The sequence below is a fragment of the Anomalospiza imberbis genome, chromosome 9 (genome assembly GCF_031753505.1).
Source record: "Anomalospiza imberbis isolate Cuckoo-Finch-1a 21T00152 chromosome 9, ASM3175350v1, whole genome shotgun sequence".
Classification (NCBI taxonomy): domain Eukaryota; kingdom Metazoa; phylum Chordata; class Aves; order Passeriformes; family Viduidae; genus Anomalospiza; species Anomalospiza imberbis.
In genome coordinates this window covers 27614925-27631571 of record NC_089689.1, presented here as the reverse complement: position 1 = coordinate 27631571, position 16647 = coordinate 27614925, and the positions used below count along the sequence as shown (strand labels likewise).

At 45.2% G+C, this 16647-nt stretch overlaps 1 protein-coding gene across 7 annotated transcripts in view; it reads left to right on the top strand.

Annotated features, from left to right (window-relative positions):
* The window catches only part of DAB1 (DAB adaptor protein 1), a 414913-nt gene that overhangs the window by 198130 nt on the left and 200136 nt on the right, over positions 1–16647 (top strand). For all 7 annotated transcript variants that reach the window (XM_068198864.1, XM_068198857.1, XM_068198863.1 and 4 more), the window contains exon 2: positions 4539–4608. The gene's annotated coding sequence lies outside the window, so the exon portion shown is untranslated. The remainder of the gene's footprint in view (positions 1–4538; positions 4609–16647) is intronic.

Below are 16647 nucleotides of genomic sequence, written 5' to 3'. Positions count from 1 at the left end.
CATTCTGTGATTCTATGATAAAATAGGAATTTTCGTTTTCCCACTAGTTTGCATGTACCAGGGCTGGCTGTTCAAGTTGTATGAACATTAACTCCAGCATCCTGTTCCCTTCCCTTCCTTCCGCCAAAACTCACGGTTTTTTTTCCCTTCCCGTGGGTGATGAAGAATGTGTTTGCTCAATGGATAGAAAGGACCAGGTGCCTTCTGGTGACACCAGGAAGAAAATGATCCGGGGAGTTACAGACCACTAAGCCTTTCATTTGTATCTCGTAAACTGGTTCAAATGATAAGGGGAAAAAAAAAAAGGAAAACATTTGGGAGATGCTGATAAGATCGGCTTATCCAGTAGAAAGGTAGTGTAGGATATGGCTGGAAGTGATAGGGAAAGCCTAGGCTTGGTGACCCAGCAGGTCACTTACAGTCTTTCTCTCTTAATCTCTTAGAAGTGTTTGAACTTGTCAATAGGAAAGGAAGAGAGAGGAACTAGCTTATCTCATTTATTTACGATGCTGAAAGGTCTTTGCTAGAACCCTTGTAGAAAAGAGTCAGAAAGACAAGGTGGGTAGGAGAAAGGGAAAAGTAGAGTCAGGAATCAAAACCTGAAGTGAAGATTAGGAATAACTGGGGAATTTTCACCACTGCAGAGGGTTAAACCAGGGGTTTCTTGTGTGTTCCTAAGTCCCGTGTCAGGTCTTTGATTTGGGATGGAGAACAGAGGGAAGGATAGCCAGGTCTGGGGTAGCAAAAAGCCACTGAGGTCAGTGAGGTCAAGAGAAGGCAGTGAGGGAGGACAGAACAACCTAAACAGTAAATACGTGACATAACCTCCAAAAAATGTGCTGTGTTAATGAGTGGCTTTTGCCCACCCTGTGGTTTCAGTTTGAATTGGATCTGGTCAAACCAGAAGCAAAAGTCTTTGGTTGTGCAGCCCATGTCTGAGGAGACCTTGGTGGGGCTGCTAATGGGGAGGAGATGCTTTCTCCCTGATCACCTCCCCAGCAGGGTCTGCAGTGCAGGCCCAGCTGTGCTTTTTCAGAAGCACAGGAGGGTTAGGCAAACACGAATACAGTGTTATCTAAAAGGCCAGCAGTAGTATTCAGTATCAAAGCAGTCTCATTATTGAAGGAGCCCAAATTAAGAGGCTTTGTGTAGCACTAATGGGATTTAAGTTAATTTTTTTCCTTCCATTTAAACTCTGCATTTGTTTCTTTTCAACAGCCATGTCTGTCTTTCTGTCCTAAATAGAGATTTTGAGTAAGGGTTAAACAAACATAATTTATTTGCATTTCCTGCTGCTCTGTCACAGCTGAGTGTGTTCCCTGCACCACTGATTTAAAAGACAGTCCCACCTCTTAACTGATGGTGCCTCCTGCCTCCCTTCCATTCTCTCCCATCCCTCTGCCTTTCCCCACTGCTCTTTAAGGGAGAAGAACCACTGGATGTCCCTTTGAATTCCAGAGGCTGAAGTCCTGGATGCTGCTAATGAGCAGCGAGAGTCTTTTAAAGAACTGAAACATTGCATTGTTATGATTTGGGAAACAAAAGCTGAATTAGAACTGCAACACTTGGCATCCCACTTTATTTTCCTCTAATGCAGGCTAAGCTGCCTTAGAGCAATCTTTTAAATGTAATGATTGAGACTATTATAGGAAATACTATACAAAGCAACATTTTTTTTTTGCAGCCTAAATAATAAGTAGGGCAAGGTTTTAAATGAGGCTAGAGTAATGAATGCTGTACAATAATTTTGATGATAAATTTCCCCGGAGGATAAAGTGGAAGAACAGGAGCAGGCTGTATTTAATCATGCAAAGTTAAAGGAATGCAGACCAACAAATATTTATAGAAATGTACGGATTTTCTAACCTTTTCTAAGATCTTCTTGCCCCTTTTCACCTGGGAGACTTCGCAGAAGTTCAGGTCTTTCAGCGCGTAATAATTAGGAGGAGGAATTGATCACATAGGGTCAAGAGTTTCTTTGATGTAGCGCACAGAAATTCCTGCTTCCTTGCAGGCTGGAGGACTCAAACAGTGAGACATTTGTTTATCACAGCCCTTTCATTCATCAGCGTGTCTGAAAAGCTTGCTTTGAGCAGACACACAACATGGGATGACACATTCTGCAGCTGCTCTCCGCCTCCTACTGACCCAAGGAGCTGTGTCCCCACCAGAGCAGGGCACTGTGCAGAGATCCCCTTCCCAAAGCAGCAAAGTTGCCCTTGTGGTGAGACCTGGGCTTCCATGTGCTCAGCAACCTCAAAATCTCTGTCCTGTCCTCCATCACCAGGTACAGATGTGCCCTTCCCATGCCTGCACCAAAGGCCATCCATCCTCCTCAAAGATGCTGCTCCTCAGCTCTGGCTTCTTCTGTTAGTCTTGAGGACAAAAGCATGGCTTCAAAAACTTAAGGGACAGTGAAAAAATCACTGCTGACACCTGGCTTGGCACGTTTCTGGTTGTTCTGCATGGATGCACTTGTGGAAGGGTTAGACAATCACTCCATAAAGTTAGATAATCACTTCATAAGGTTGGGTTGCTTTATGTTTTTTTTCAAATAACTGTTAAAGTAGGGTGTTTCAGTGGAACTTCAGCTCAACCTCCAACAGCATCCACTCAGCAGAGGCAAAAACCTGAGGACTTCTGTTCTGCTGATCAATACTTACAGCATATATTGATTTCCAATTTAGGTGTTAACTTTTTAGCTCTTAGAAGTGCTCTTGATATCAATTTTCACCTTGCCTGGTGTTCATTACATGCTGAACGTTATGGCAGCGAGTGAGCTCGGATCCCATCTGGAGGGACGATTAATTCCAGCCACTTCAAGACTGCAGCGCACAAAGATTTACTCGCCTTGCGCAAGCATCGTGGTAGCACGAAAAATCTGTGTTTAAGGCAGTGACCCGAGAAATGCTTTCACTCCAGCCTGGCACAGGCTTCCTCTACTTTCTCAGTCTGTGTAGTCATCTCTGAAATCATAGAATAAGCTAATAAATAGTGCTGTTTATTATGTTCGTGTTGTTTCGGCGTAATAATTCATAGCCAAAGAGCCCGGGGTGGCGGGCTCAGGTTGCTGGGTGGCTGGGTTTTGTTTAAGCAATAAGACACACATGATAAGCAGCGTGTCCCTGGGGGATTGTGCCTCCAGTAGTGTTAGGAGGCACAAGGTCAAAAGGCTCAGTGACTTTAACTACCTGAGAAGTGCCGCGTAATCCCCTGCAAATGGGCTGTCTACAATGTCTTATTGCTGTATCGGAGAGGGAATTATTTCTTTTTAAAGGCAGCCACATGAATTCCCTCTATAATTGGTACAGGGCTGACATCATTGGCTGCCAATCAGAAATCCGCTTTGTCTTGGGTTTTAACACCTTAATTTCAAGTTGGGGTCATCTGAACAAATGGATTTTGTTAAAATGATGTTTTATCCTCTTTGTGCTCTGAGTCCCATCTGCCCGTTTTGTGCTGTGTGTGCCTGCGTTGTGAATTGCTCTGCAGTAGCTTTTGTGTCATCATCGGACACAAAACAGTGACTGCAAAGCCTTTGCAGAGTTGGTGACATGGGAGCCGTGGCCTGGCTTGTGGTGCCTAGGACATTATTGAGGCTCAGAAACCCCTGGGAGCGAGGGGAGGGCAGACAACCAGGTGAGCACCTGGGGAGGCAGGCTGGGATCTCAAAATAATTGCGCAGCCATCAAATTCTTTCAGCCCGTGCCGTCTTTCCCTTTTTATTGGCAAAGATAACGCCAAAATAATAAAGTCATCCGGATTTACAGTTACTGTTGGTGACATAAGCACACCTAGGTCAGAGCTTTACCAGCCTGAGCAGATGAGGAGCAGGCTGTTTATCCCAGTGATATTGAGGGGACCACAGGCAGTTGCTGCCCTTTTTGGAAGGGAGGATGAGGGATCCCAGATGGGAAGATTTCCCCCTTATTCCTCCCCACTTTAAGCTCCAGTAGAAGCAGATATAAAGGCACAGCCCGCAGGAATTTCTCTGCAGCCCCTTGAGCTGGTTTCACTGTCCTCCAGCCAGCAGCTGCTCCTTCAGCAGGGGAGAGGAAATCCTGTGGTCCACCCCAGAGAATGCCTTTTCCTTTGGGGAAATGGGAATAGATGCCAGAGGTCACGGCTTCTCTGCCTCAGTCCATCGGTGGGTGGGACGACGGCATCTCTAGGGGAGGGTGTGAAATCCACAGCCGAGGAAATGCTGTGGAAGCTGCTGCTCAGCTGCACTGGAATTTAGGGACAAAGCGAGAGGAATCCTCACCCTGTCAGAGGGCAAAAATTTGACAAATAGTTTTAAAGGCTTAAAATAAATCTATCTTCATAACCTGACTGCTGTGCTTTTTTCCTTAGGTGGGTTATAGAGGTAATGATACTTCTACAGTGAACTCAATTAACCTTCTGCAACTTCCCATGTGACAGGGAATCCTAAATCTTCTGTTTTATGAGTGCATGTGCAAAATTTGAAGCTACTCTGAACTTAGCATTAATAAATGCCCTTTTCTAATTGGTGCCCATTTGTTTGTTTTCTTTTACAGTGAGAAAGACATGGTGGCTGTGAGTGGAATGTAGTGTTCATCGTTGGAGAGATTTCCACACAGGACAGAGGTATTATTATTGTTGTTATTATTATTATTTTTAAGAATCTGCTTCTTGTGTGTGGATGCCTTTGGAGTTTCCATTGTTCAGTGATGTTGTAAGATGATCTTCAGGACTTTATCTTTATATTTGTGCATTGTTTTGCACAAATGGACATCCATTGCCAATAAGAATGATTTGATTCTCCTCTGTCTGATACACAGTGCATTTTGAGTGTCCTTTAGAAGCGCTGTGGAAAAAAGGATGGGGTGAAAAACCTGTGTATTTAGGGTGAAAAATTTGTGTATTTAGACTTCCATAGCTCAGTTTCCCTACAAAACTCCCTTCTGCTCTGTGATACATCCTGGTAGGTGCACACTGCATCAGGACACTCAGTAGTGTTTGCTCATGCTTGGCTCCAGAGATCTTTGCATGAACACATTCTGTGGAGAGCAAAATGTTTCATCTGGGCGGGAGGATGTCAGCGATAAATGAGAAAACAAGAGAAATGGATGATGGCCCATAATGCAAACCCTATAATATAATCATTGTTGTTTGATAAAAGAGACACTTGGAGCAACTCTCCGTGCCCTGCTAGGTATGTCTGGATTTATTATTCAAAAAGACACAATCAAATCTCTTCATTCCGTTGACAAATGGGAGCTATTCAATTCCGTATCTGCCTCTTATTTATAGCTTATAGAGGGGTGATTTATATGCTGGCTGCAGATCTTCCAAAACAGTTTTAATTAGCAGCATTGGCCATTAGAATGAGAGTCCTGTAACTTCCCTGTCATACACATCCCCTTAAAATTGAACAGAAATCTTACTCTTTGCCAGGCAACGTCTCTCTTATTTTTTTGGTGATGCCAGCAAAAAAAATGCATGTGTGCTTTAGGAGCTCAGAGGTTGAATTGCTGCTTGCAGCTCCAAGGGGTAGGCAAGGGAGGGCGAGGAAGAAATTGCCATTTATTGGCGAGCCTTGGGAGGACAGGGCAGTCCTTGGAGGCATTGGCACCATCAGTGCCTTGCGGTTTGAGGGCAAAGTAAGCACCAAACACACCAAGGCCAGCTCGGGCTGGGAGCACTGGCATTCTGGGATTCTGCTCTGCATTTCTGTGCTTGGAGGAGGATGGATCTGAGCTCTCACCTCGCCGTGTCCCGCGGTTGGGGCGCTGAGCCCTCCTCTCAGCGTGCCCCGTCGCTGGGGCGCGCGCACCAATGTTTTTGCTGGGAGCGTTGTGTGAAGATGCAAGCAAGCATTCCAGCACTCCCCCAGCTGTCCCCTGCTCCACAGAGCTGCTCTGGCTCGTGGGCTAATTGGTACCCCTGAGGCTCAGAGCAGAGGCAGGCACGGCGCGGGGGGCAGCTCGGCAAAGGCACCGGTTTGAGTCTCTATTATTTTCACGCATCTGATAGGAATGTGATCCCTTTGAGACCTCAGCCTATCTGTCAAACTTGAGATCAGCCAACAGGTTCAAAAGTTATTTGGGGAAGCAATGAGTGACAGAACAATTGCACAGCTCTTGTTTTTTTTCTGAGAAACCAGGCTAGGAAAGCACAGGAAACATAAAGAGTATTTTTTGTGCTTTATGCAGTGTGTGTAGCATGCAGAATGCTCTGTTGTTATGCTTCCACTGATCTTTTTTTGACATAAGCAATGCAGTCATTCTGTCTTTGCATCAAATAAGTCTTTGTACTGCTTGTCACCAGTTCACAGTGTCTCTGTCTGTGTGAAAACTTGGTGTTTGCTACATCCCCCTGTCACAACTGTGCTGCTGCCTGCAGCTGGGTGGTTCTGCTCCAGCTCCAGGTGCTTTACAGCACTGCTCCATTGGTGATATTTACTCTGGATAATAAGAAAACCTTAGGAAATCTGAAGTTTAAGGTTGAAAATAACAAGAAAAGTGAGGACATGAGCACTGGACCTGGTCACAGAGGTTTGGTGTCTTTGCCTCCTCCCTTGGATGAGGTCAAAGAAAGAAGGCACAAATGAGAGAGAAGATCAGATGAAGGTCATCCCTACTCTGCCAACACTGCATGTTTGTGGTGCTTGGGAGACTGATGGGAAAATGAGGAATTAGGAAATAAGAACATAGAAAAAAAGAATCGTGCTACAAGCAAGCCTGAAATTAATGTGGTCAGAAAGAAGGAATGGAAATGATTCCTGCAGTTTGCAGCGGGGAGATGATGGGCTCTGCAGCTGGGACAGCAAGGCATTCACAGGTAATTCACAAATCTGGGGAAAAAACTCACCGTTCTTGGGCTGAATACAAGTTAGATTTTTTTTTTTTTTTTAACCTACAGAAATTGTGTGTAGGTATCTTATTTCATTTTCTGTGCATATTGATAAAGCACAGTGGTTAAGGAAGCTTTCAAATTATTAATATCTTCAGCCTTGTCTTTGAGCCAAGTGAGCAGTATTTGGTGAGCTGTCTCTGGGCATTACACTAAGTGCTTTTCTACTACAATTCTAATAGAGTGTAGGGCTGAATTTGATAGTGTTACCTATTAGTGATTAGAGAGTGAAGGGCTTTCAGTGTGCCTGTACTGCAGAGTTTGCTTTGATTGATAAATTGGGCATTATGCATTTCATAATTTTTTTAATTCTGCCTTGAAGTAATGAGATTCCCTCTTCAAATTCCTCTTTCCACTAACATTTTGAAAACATCTTGGAGGTATGAATGGGGAAGGAAAAGAAAGAGGAGAGAACCATTTTAGTCATAAACACTTAAATTGTGCATTATTCAGTGGCATAGGCTAAACTCTGCTGGAGAAAGGTACTTCTAAATTACCCAAATATTAACACTGTAATGATTGAGCATGGATACAAATTATGAATTATGGATCAGTCAGGGTAGCAAAGTCATGGCTGCCTTATAGAGAAAGGTATGATGGGAACATGCAGGAAGATGATTGAGGATTCCCTCTTCACATTTTCATGGGGTCTTTCATAGGGAAAGTGCAACCTCAAAACACTCAGGGAATATCCCACTACCCAGTGACTCCAGCAAGAGCTCCAGCAGTGCTCACTGTTAGGATATATATTTATTTCTCTGAATCTGGGGTTGCTCTGGCAAGAGCTCCTGCCCTATTCCTCTCCAGCTCTTGAGATTAACCCACATCTACTCCTCTATCAGTTTTCCAGTTTGTACCTATCCAGCTTTTTGCCTTTTCTTCTGTTACATCTATTTTCTACAGACAAACCCAGTTCTATTTTACTTTGTTTGTGGTTTTTTTTTTTTTAGAGAAGAGCTGTAATATATTTGAAGTGTCTGCCATTAACTTTTGAGATTCAGTGACCTTTGTTAATCAGGAAGGAGGTTTTTTTGAGTTCTACAGGAAGAATTAATCATATGTAAACTGTTTGCTTTAAAAAGTCTCTTACCAAATGTGGGATTTCCCAGGTAGCTTTCAAAAGGTCAGAGGCTGGAGGCAGAAGCTGGGAGCAGCTGGAGAGCACTGCAGGAGGACAAACCCTCTCTGAGCAGGTTCAGAATTAGGGAGAGACCTGGGGTAACACATGGCACTGGGGAGAACCCATTGTGTTTGAGAGGCTGGACTCAGGCCAGAAATTTGGAGTACACAGAGTGGCACTGTGCTGTTGTACCATGCTGACATTTGCCTGCAATATTCTCCTATTTCAAAAGCAAGTTTTTGTGCTTTCAACAAAATGTTCCTTGGCCCTACAAGACTGGAAACAATGTTTGGGTGAAGGAAACCACGAGAATTTTGGCTAAGTTTCCAGTCAGCTGCTGGCACAGTCCCTTCTCCCAGGCATGCGGGGAGCTGGAGTGTCTAAAGGAGAAGTTTGCCTCATGAACCCAGTTTCTGCCAGCTCTTGGTGTGGCTGGTCCATGGTGGCAGGTGGCTGCAGAGCTGCCCATGCAGACTCCCAAAAAGCAGAGAGGCTTTTGCCCACAGCGGGGCTTTCTGTCCTGGATAAACACATTTGATAAAGATCAGCTTGAGGGATTTCACAATGTAACACCCCCCTTTCTCCTCCAGCCTCTGTATCAGTGATTGTGGGACCTTCTAGCTCTGAGTTCGAACCACAGAGGGAAAAGAGTTGATGGAGAAAAGTGCGGCTGTCGAAAGAGAGGGACAGTCAGTGTCATCAATGCCCTAAAGGCTGCAGTGTCTTGGTGTGCAGGGTCCTTGCAAAGGAAGATTCTTTCTCTGAGTTTTAGAGAACTCTGCCAAATTCTTTAATGTGCTTTTATGTGTTTTGCTGTACTCAGTAGTGTTTTTTACCTGCTGTGTCTCAGTGAAGCTGATTTTGGAAGATGTCTCACAAATTAGGTACAGTGCAGCGAGTGTTTGGTTTCCTACATGCAGCTCTGTTGTTCACCCCCCTCAACTCCTGCAGATGATGCAGTGGAGCCTGTTCTGAACTTGCTTTCAAGGTTTTATCAAGTCTTGGTGCATAATTGCATTTGTTGTTGAGGGTAGTCCATCTGGAGGGTTTCACTCACAGAAGCACATCTTGTGACAGAAAGGGGAGTTTGTTTTCCAGTCTTCTTTGCCCATACAGGGGAAGCACACAGGTGAAGGGAGTGAGATGCCACCCCACCAGCCACCCATTTGCAGTGTGTGCTGTTCCCCAGGGATGGGTTCAGGGCCTGATCCCAGCCACTCTTCAGAGGGACCTCACTCCATGATGGCTCAGAGCCCAGGGGCTTCTCCAGCTCATCCTGCAGCAGTGAAGTGTGGGCATTGCTCTTTCACCCAATGATTAAAGGACAGAGCTTTCTCTTCAAAGAGTTCATTCCCCAAAACCGTTAATGGAAAAGTTATGTGCTAGAAACATTTCCACCTGATCCAGAACACACAGGAAGTCTGGATATGAATGATTTAAAGACTATGGGAAAGTATAAAGATGTTAAGGTGAATTTACTACTTTGTTCAGCACATAGATTGTGTGAGGGGTCTTCAGTATGAATTAAAGAAAGGTTCCAGCCATGAGCTATTACAGTTTAATTTAGACATTAGTACAGCCAGGGAGAAGACAGTAATGTATTGCACATCTAAATAGGATTTCCATACTGGATTGCACCTGTGATCTATATGGACAGTGCTGCCTCTGTCAGGAGGAGTAATGTGATGGGGATAATAGGCAGCTGTGGAAGGATTTACCTGGAGCAAGCTCTGCTGCTAATAGCTGGCTCCTATCCCAACCTAACCGTGAGAGCTCACTGTTACCATGTCCTGTTGGATGTGAGGGAGGATGTTCTCCTGACCTTCAGCAGCCTCAAGGCATTCATGAATCACTCACATCTGCCCTTGTTCATGTCAACCAGCAGCACGTCCTGTGGGACAATGTGTTTAAAAACAAAAAGAATTTTTTTTTAAAGGCAGTTTGAAATATGGTGTTGTCAGTCATTTGCTACCACACTTTAGTACTGAGGAGGTGGGACATTACAGAGCCCACGTTATCTTCATTAAATTACTCATTATTCAAATAGACCAATGCCCCATCACTTTTTTTTTTTAATCCCTTCTCCAAATTGAAGATGGTACCAGTTTTTCTTGCCCCTAAAAACATTTCCAGATGGTACCTAGACTTTTTAACTATTTTTTTTTCCTTTTTCCTTTTCGAGGTCAGGTGTGCCAGTTTCAGTCAAGGCTGGATAAAATTTTAAAGTATAGTTTCTTGTTCTAGTCCCGCTAGATCTTTGCTTTTGACCACTTCTGTTAACAGACCTTTGACTTTGCTGGAGCTTTTATTTCTCTTAGAAAACCTGAAGGAAATAGAGGTGGCTGAGGGACAACACTGTGCCTGTGCCATGTGTGTGCTACAAGAGTCGCTTCAGCCCTCTGGAGGCTTTCTTCCTCCTGAGTTTGTAAAATTTTTTTTTTCCCCCCAGTTTAAGCATTTCCAGCAATGGCTCTGAAGTAATCCCAGAGCTCTTTCTCTTCCTATTTTTTTGGCTGAGGAGGCTTTGCAGTGTGTGTTGCAGGGGCAATCAACCCGGGATCTATTGCACATGAGCAGCTCTGCCAGGTGTTTGCTGCTCTCTCTACAAACGGCGTTCCCGGAGCCGTGCCGTGAGAACAGATGGGCCAGGGAAGTACCTTGCTCTCGGTGGGTCTGGAGAATGAACTCATTATCCAGCCAGTGGCCTGTCACAGCAGCCTCATTTGCCAGTGGCTGGTGTAGAAAAAGAACCCTGGAGAGCAGAGCCTGGCGGGGCAGGAGCGCAGCCGTGCCAACCGCGGTGGTGCCGCTCAGCGAGCAGCTCGTTGGGTTTGAGGGATAGGGAGGAAACCTGGAAAGCCAGAGAGTTACAAATAGGCATCAAAAAGCCTCATAAAAATGACAGTAAGTGCTGCTTTTGGGAGTTAAAAAATGTCACGTGGAAAGGGGGCACATTTCAGGGCAGACTCTGAGGTGAAGGTCCTGTTCCTTCCTGAAAGGTGGCTGTGCTCAGGTGGGGTTGGTCTCTTTCTCCAGGCAGCATTGACAGAACCAGAGGACACAGTCTCAAGCTGCACCAAGAGGAATATAGGTTGGATATTAGGAAAAAGTTTTTCACAGAAAGAGTGATAAAGTTCCGGAATGGCCTGGGGAGGTGGTGGAGTCACCATCCCTGGATGTGTTTAAAAAAAGACTGGATGTGGCACTGGGTGCCATGGTTTAGTTGTGTTATGGCTTGGACTTGATGATCTTGAAGGTCTCTTCCAACCCAGTCACTCTCTGAATTCTGTGAATTCCTTAGGTGGTACCTCCACCAAGTATTCCCTAAATATGCCAGAAAGTATTTACAAAACATGTTTAAAGAGCATGATGTTCAAACATAAAAAAGGACCCAAACCTTCCAGGTTATGTTAGACCAGAGAGGTAACTGAACAGCTTTCCATCTTTCTCCTCTTGATTGCCACCTGGAAAACATCTCTGACCGTGCTCACAACGTTGAGGATTGCAGGAGTCCTTTGCTTGCTGATAAAGATACAAAAAAATTTGGCACTAGTTATTCAGAGGAATATAAAAAACGTCAGAGCTGGCAGCAGTCTTGGAAAGAGAAAGTGCAGGAGTGGGAAACTTCAGTTTATTCGTAGCAAAATCCATGAGGAGTGTGGGGGAAATTGTTGTCTCTGGGTTACTCTGTGGATTTGTGAGTGTGTGATTGATAGTGTCTTAAGAGTATTAAGCTCCCTGCTTCAATATTATTGTTGGGAAATCTGGCTGCTTGTATAATCCCAAAATTTATAATCCCAAGATTTATATAGGCAGAGCAAATAGTATGAACTACTGCAGGGGTCCTGTGTGGAGTGGGAATGTGTCATCAAATAAACACCTGATTGACCCCAGTAACTCCTCTGGTGTGGGGAGAAGTAGGAAGGCACTCCAGCTTTCAATTAGGCAGAATTTTCTGGTTTTAAAATGGCTAAAGACAACAAAAATATGTCCCCACAGGCTGCTTCTGGGGTGTTTTGTGTTAAACTGGTGCCTGGCACAGCTGGCACGGCGACGGTGCGTAACCTTTGCAGTAGGTGAAGAGCTGGAGGCAGACAGATGTTCCCGTGTCGCTGGCTGGGATTGTGCATTCCCTGCCCACACAGATGGTCCTTTGGAGCACCCTGGCAGCCTCTCCCTCCCCACACCCCTCCCCACCTGTTGGCACTTACAGATCCAACAGAAGAGTGGCTGGGATCTGTGGAGAGCAGGACAAAAAGATGCAGCAGCACTTCTGGCTGTGAAACAAGGCAAGCTGTGTGCAGTGTGTAGCAAGGAAGCCAACAATGAGGGCTCACCCCAGAGCAGGAGCTTTCTATCCAGAATCCATTCTGGTAATTCACCAGATTGCAGCATGGATGGAATTACAAGGGATTTTTTTTTCTTTTTCTTTTTTTTTTTTTTTAATGAAAGAGAGCTTCTGTTCTGAGAAAAATTAGGTGATGCTCAGTTGGATTTGGTTCTTCTCCTGTGTGCTCAGCTTTATGCAGAGAATAAAAAAGGGCACAGAAGAACAAACTGACTCTAGAAATCACCTCCTACAAACTTGGCTTCAATCCTGCCAGCCCTTCCTATAGGAATGAGCCTCCCACGTACACAGAGTAGTTGAGGTGGAGAAGCCCCTTTCCAGAGCCAGATAGAGCCGTTTCAGAGGAGTTTTCAGCAGACTGCACTTGTGCTGCACCCCAGGGCACATCTCCCTCCTGCCTGCGACCAGACATTTGCCCCTTTCCCCCATCTCCCACCCTTTTCCTCACAGCAGGAAGGAGCAGGAGTGCTGCCTGATCACTTCCAGCATCAGCACAGGTCGGGGCGGCTTCAGCCCTTCATCCAGAGCTGGAAATAAACCCAGAATAAGCTCTGACCTCAGTGTGACTCATGTCACTCCATTCTGCAGGTGAGAAGAGTGTCCCGAAGTGAAATATAAAGCTGTGAGAACATCACTCAGCACTTCAGGCTTCCCTGCTTCCCTTAATGGTCTGTAGGGAATCTGTCAGGCTGGGCAGTGAGCTGGCACAGGTTGGCCTGGCATTCCTGACCTCACAAGAACCACACTGACTCCCAGCAGTGGGAAAACACAGTCATCATTATTTTTTTTAAAATAAATCATACCTTGCAGTTATAAAACGGAGCACTGACTCCAGCTGAATTTGAGCAGGTTTGGTTGGAGGGCAGGAGAGCTGTCCAGCAGGGAGTTTGTCAGCTGCTGCACCATGTGGCCCATCACAGCTGTTTAAGGAATAGCACTGTATCATGCAAAATATTTTGCAGGCAGGCACTTTGCAAACCCTGGAAAGTGTTTTGCAGATTCTTCTGCAGAGGAGGTTGCCAGTCAGTAGCATGGTTTATTTATTTTGTTTGGTTTTCTTGGGTTATTAAACATGTTTTATTCATAGAGTGTGCTTTCTAGAGAACCGTCTGCATGCATGTTCTTAAATAAAGCATCTGAGGGTGCTGGGCTGTTGTTTGTGTGTGTGTGTGGGGCCATGCTGGTGCCAACAGGCAGCTCCATGGGGTCTGCAGGAGCTCTGGAGATGTGCATGGAAGTGCTCAGGGAATTGGAGAGAAGCACTGGTGTGGTGAGTTTGTGGAGAGAGAGTTTGTGTGTGCTCCACTCGTGGCTCATCCATCCCCTGTTCCACCTCAGCTCCTCACCTGCTGCAGCCCTTTCCCAGGCAATTTTACTGCAGAATCCAGAATGACTAACTCCAGCCACAACCCTTTTAAGCTTAAGCATGGAAGTAACCTTGTGTCGTGAAAAAGCGTGAATTTGTGTGTGTGTGTGAACGCTTGCACCATCTGTTCCCTCTCCTGCAGCTCAGAGTGAGATTTTTGTCCCCTTTGCTCAGCTCTCACAGGTACCTGTGGTGCTGGTGTCCTCCACAACATTGCACAGGTTTTTCCCACTAGAAAAGACCAGTACATGGACACAGGTGTATCAGCGCAGTGCAGGTAGAAATTTATTCTGGTAATAAACACCCTCCTGCCTTTATCTTCTCTCGTCATCCTCTTAATTAAATTGATATTCCTAAGGTGTATTCAATTTAGGATTTGGGTTTTTTTCCCACTGAGAAGCCCAAGTAAAAGGAATTATGTGCATAATGGAGTGGCCAGCTGGCAGACCTGTACTGAAATACAATTTCTGCATTTGTAGGTTGGTTTTTGTCCTAGCAATCTGCAGAGCAGCCAGTGGGCAAGGAAGCCCTGCTTAGAAGAGCTATTTCCCATGATTATTAATGCCCTGGAAGCTGAAATCAAACATTGCTAACCCATCACTCACAGTGCTTTGACACCAAGCCATCACAAGGAAGGAAGTGTCGTTTAAGTTTTGCTTTGACTGTAATGGGTTTTGAGAAAACTAAGATTATCATCTAGAACAAAAGTCTCCAGTTGGTGTCACATAATGAATTTAAAACTCTTCCACTCTCTTTGGCCACGTGGGAACTGCTTGTCTCCACACACCCAGCTGATTTCTCTGGAGCAGAGAATTTTGTAGCTGGGGCTATTGCAGGTTATTAAAATGAGCTGTAGATTTTCAGTGGCAGCTTAATTCACAGTTTTCACATCTTGGCATTTCAAATAATTTTAATCAAATAATTAAATTCAAATTATTTTAATAAATTTAATTAATTAATTTTTGGGTTTACAATTTGTTCCAGAAGTAATGCAGTTTGCTGAGATTACACACATTTTCTGCAGTTTTGATTTTACTGCCGTATTCATTTAGCTCAGCAAATTTATAAAACTAATTAAAACAGAAGTACTTTTTTGATTCAAATTGTGAATGAAAAACAAGAATCTAATGTAAAATGACACTTGCAGGGAGATAAAGACCAACTGCAACTCTGTGAGTGTTTTACAGCTTAGTTTTTTAAATTAAAAGCAATTCTTTTTATAGCATATTCTTGGCATGTTTGTATTGTTTTCATGTTTTGGGATGCCAGGGGAGTGGGAGATTAGGATCTGATTCAGCAGTGTGCTGAAACATGTCTGACATTAGCCATGGAGTTGGTCCTTACTCAATTCCTTGGATTTCTTGTTTGCTGAACCGAGATGGAGCCAGACCCCATTTCAGTCACCAAGGCCATGCTGCTCCCCAGCTCTTGTTAAGATTGTGTCACCCAGGGAGTGAAAACAATCTGCAATTCTCAGGCCATCAGCAGTGGAGGCAGCAGCAGGATTTTTCCTTGTCCTGGGAGTTCTCCCTTCTGGTGGGAGAGCAGGGAATACGTGGGGTTGTTGGAACTCGTTTGGTGGCGCGCCACCGCGGGTTCAAACACCAATTACTGCCTTCCAAGTGACAAATCTGGAGGGGGAGAAAAGAGATGATCATTTAATAAATTTCTTATGAAGGCAAATGACTCATACATAAATCAAGCTGCTTCATTAAAGGGGGAAGTGGGCTGAACACAGAGGTGACAAAGGTTAACTCCACACTTGTGACACCAAACCCCGTGTCACTTCTCCTGAGCTCTCGCCGTGAATTGCTCTCGCAGCAGCGCCTGTCACCATCTCCAGCTCCTCTGGCAGCACTGGCATTTCTTGTGCCACCTTTCATGGCATCAGAAGCAGTCTAAATGTTAGGAAAAATTCACAATCCTGCTCTGGACAGAGGTGAAGGGAAGGCTTTACTCTTTTTTCCTGTGCACGTCTTGTGCGAGCTGCAGTGTTCCCATTGCCCCCACGGGTCCTGGTCCTGCTGTTCCCCAGATCCTGGCACCACACCTGCCTCAGCTGCTGTCTGTGCAGTGCTCTGAGCCTGTGCCTCTGTCTGGACTCCTGTCCTATGCCATCCCTGTGTTTTTTCCTGCTGCTCCAACACTGATCCTTGCCTGCCATCCTCAGTGGCAGCCATGGTTTCTGCCGAGCTGCCCACATGAAAGGTGTTTTCAGGACCCACCTCCCACTTCAGGGCATCCCTGGGCCACCCTGCACAGTCCAGGGTGTTTGTTTGACTCTATTTTGGCTGTCTCAAAGGCAGCAATTTGGATTTTGGCTGGTTTCACAAACCTCTGTGCAGTGAATACACAGAGAGAGGTTATGGGGTTCCCTCAGGGTTGGACGAGCCATCCCAGTTGTTGTCACCTTGTTTGTAAATGTTGTGGTGTTGTGCTCTGTGCTTTGGGAGTTTGTGGCCAATGATGGGGTGTCTCAGCTGCTGTGAGAACAGAAAAAAAGCACAGGAAGGTTTTGACCACACAGACACAAAACTGAATAATTTTTTGGTGCCTTTGGAGCTTTTAGAATTGACGAAGATGCGGCAGCAAAGAATTTACACATCCTCCTGACCCCATATGGCTGTTGGCCCTGCAGATCTCTGCTCACGTGTGCAGCATTCCTCTCTCCTAATTTACTTACACCTTGAGCAGAAACAGGGCAGGCAGGGAAAGGCAGCACGAACACCAACCCACCATATGTTGTTCCTAATGATTGAGACTGGTGGGTGTGCACAGTGCTCTCCTGACTTATTCCATGGGCCTGTGGCACTACAGCTGTTGTGCTTTTATTTCCCCCAGTCCTCTCCCCTTCACCACCGAATTCCACAGCCAGGAAGTTGAGGATGCTGTTGCTCTGAGACACTTTTGGAAGGCACCTGCTCTGTGAGGATGCAA